Source organism: Amblyomma mixtum, chromosome 3, assembly GCF_055824585.1.
Source record: "Amblyomma mixtum isolate Tamu chromosome 3, ASM5582458v1, whole genome shotgun sequence".
In the NCBI taxonomy this organism is placed as follows: domain Eukaryota; kingdom Metazoa; phylum Arthropoda; class Arachnida; order Ixodida; family Ixodidae; genus Amblyomma; species Amblyomma mixtum.
Genome location: NC_143014.1, coordinates 358,622,631 through 358,625,757, shown reverse-complemented (window position 1 = coordinate 358,625,757; position 3,127 = coordinate 358,622,631). Strand labels below are relative to the sequence as shown.

The window sequence follows — 3,127 nt, the reverse complement described above, 5'->3', positions numbered from 1 at the left end:
CTACTGGTGATTGAAGATCATCACCCTTGACAGAACTGGTCTGACTTTATTCTTGATCAATTCCCGATTTCGTTCCTTTGTCATGTGGTGTATCCTCACTTTCACGTACTCTTCAGCGATTTTTTGCACAAATTGTAGATATCATTGTCAAGCGGATCGAAGTCAAGGATGTGCTCCTCCAGTTTCTGGAACCACTTTTTCTCTGAGGACACACCCAGGACTTCCAAGATAAGGTGTTTTGCCCTTGCCAGCACCGTTGTAATGGCATCACATTCAGCCTGCAGCCGTCGCAGCCCCTTCTCAACTGCTTCACACAGGCAAATGGCGTCTTGCGACGGCGAAACAAGTCCACCCCGGCTCTTCTGCTTAATTAAAGGCGTAAGCGCATCAGAGTGCACGGCTGTGATGCACTGATCGCATGTTGTCGTTGCACTAACTTTTCGCACAATGAAGCCTGCTATATATGGCACCACGGCACCGACAAAAGCAGAAAGACTTTCGGGCCAGTCAATGCGATGTGTGTAGTCGTGGTCATCGGGCTGCAGGACTGATGACCTGCGCATGTCAGTGACCGTGCTTTTTGCATCTACCATGGCTACAGTAGTGGCTAAATTCAAGATGGAGACGATGTCTTGGAAGCAGTTTCCAGAATTGGAAGACTTCACTTCCGTCTGAACCAACAGACGCTTGTATGCAGCCATGAACTGCGCAGCTGTTGTATTGTTATGTCCCCCTCGTCCACGTATGGACCCGAAGAAGTTCTCGGCGTGATCTTGACTGAGTTTGTGGGTCAGCAAGTATTTCAGCTGATCCTGGCCGACAAACTCGTCGAACATTCTTTCGGTGCTTGCCATGCATATCAAAAAGCCAACAAATCCAGTTTTTTTAGTCCTTCTGTAATGGACGTCCTGCCGGATCTCTCAGCCCGTTTATGTACGCCCGGGTCTCCAAAAAGAATTGCTTCCAGCAGGATTCATTCTGCTTACGAAGAGGTGCCTTATAAGACCTTGCTAATGGGTTCCTGGAGTTCATGATGTCGAACAAGTGATCGAAAATTCTAATAAACTTTGATGTTGCGCTGGCACCCTTGAATTGTGGCAGCTTGAGCACTTGTTCGCAGAAGTCCAAGGCATCGGCAACTGAGGCACTGAGTGCTTGTACAGCATATTGGACCTTAATTTTTTGCTTTTCCCACTGAACGTGGCCTTTGTGAGCTTGTTGCCAAGACGCAAACCCTCTCCACGTTGCAAAGCCTCCAATGCTACTACATAAGCCCACTTCACATGCTTTCCTTCAGCGTCGATGAGGTGGCTTACGGTTGCCAATGAGTTGCGGATGAGCTTAATCATATGGCAGGCATCTAAAATAACGTGAACATTTTCAGTGCAATCAGCTGGGTTGACAAAGCTTGTAATAAACTAATCAGAGTCCGGTCGAAGCTGAGCACCTAAGCACTTAGCCATAGTGAAGTTCGATGAGGCACCGTCAAATGTAAGAGAGACAACTTCAGCCTGAACTGATGCAAGCTAGTTAGTGAGTCAATTAAAAAGTATGCGACTGGCATCTTGAGTCTGATGTTTATACCAACGATCATGAAGACACACACACACACAGCCGCGTCGTCTGTCCGGTGCGGTCAAAGCACTCGGCCGCGAAGTGTACGGAGCACAGGCGATCTCCATCTTTTGCATGCCATCTTTCACGGCGAACGGCCCGCTCCCAGAGGCTCCGCAGCTCGGGATCTTTTGGAAACCTGCCAGTAATTTAGGCACTATTATTTGTTGGACACATCTACCACATCAGTTTGCGCCGCTCGACAACGCGCGCGTAGGGCTCAATTGAACACGTTTTCGTGTACTTACAGGTGGAATGTGAGGCCACAACCCTTCTTCAGCCTGTTTGCACATTCGTAGGCAACGTAAGAGGCAACCATTATCAAACCGTTGGTGTTTGCATGCCCGTCGCGTCAGCTTGCACTCAAACAGCGCGCCAAAGCAGCAGCGCGAGCCGGCGTCAAGCGCGCTTTCTGCCACTGGCAAGATGGGGGCGGCCGGCTTCACTTGACAAGCGCCCCCTCCACTCCAGCAAGTTTTATATACCCTCCTTGAGCTGTCCCAAGTGGCGGTCGCGCGAACTAGTGGCGCTGCGATCGAGTCTTGCTCCCTCGTCGCCGCTCGGTGCGGCTCGCTGGCCCTGCTGTGGTGGCTAGAAGGAGAGGTGTCAGCATCGTCGCGGTCGCGCCGTGTTCGGAGGCGTGCTGGTGCTTCATGCCGCCGTGAGGCGGCGCGCACGTCGCCACCGAGATCCGTCGAGAGCACCCGCCCGCCGCCGTCGCCGCACGTTTCGTCGCCTGCAGACGGGTACGGGCGCGTGTTCTCACAACGTCTGTGGTGTGCCGGTTTGAATTTGTTTGGGATCGCTACGTACCGACGTGGCCATGCCACAGTGATGTCTAAACCTCATCTCCTGCCTGTCTGTGAAGAGGTTAAATATCATCGGGTGTGAGCAGCACAAAGTCGAAGGACGAATCAAATCATTCGCTTCTTCACACTAACAAAGATGCATTTTCTTGTTGCTGGAGAAAATGCGTCCAACCGAAAAAAAGCGAGAAAAGATGAAGTTATTGAAGGTGAGATACTACTTACTTAACTTTCATGACGTTATCACAGCCAACAAGGTTTTCTTTTTTCATGTTATTGTACATCACCCACATTGTGTCGTCTGTTGTGACTTTTTAGTAATGTCTTATTCACATTGTTACGAAGGTCCCATTAGCAAATTTGATCTCACAATCTGGCTATGTTTCACAAAGGCAGAAATCAATTTTCGTAAACTGGTTTATGACTACATCTGTGTTTGCCAATCATGCCGAGGAATTGCTTTCATGCCGAGGAATTGTCTGCTGTGCATGATTCGTCTAAGCTGGATACTGGTTCCTTCACCAAGCTTTCACCTGTGCTAACCACGGTCGACTTCAACGATTGTGTGTGCCTCGCAGCCGATTTTGGACATTGTGCGGTGCCAGTCAACCCACCATGGCTTTACAGCCCGTGCCACTACACTCTACAAAAGGCGGGAATCGTCACTTCATCGTTGGGGCGTGGAACCGGCGATACCGAAATGGCGT

At 50.1% G+C, this 3,127-nt stretch overlaps 1 pseudogene; it reads right to left on the bottom strand.

Moving 5' to 3' along the window:
* LOC149356470 (uncharacterized) lies at positions 1–701 on the bottom strand (annotated as a pseudogene).
* Between the last annotated feature and the right edge of the window lie 2,426 nt (positions 702–3,127).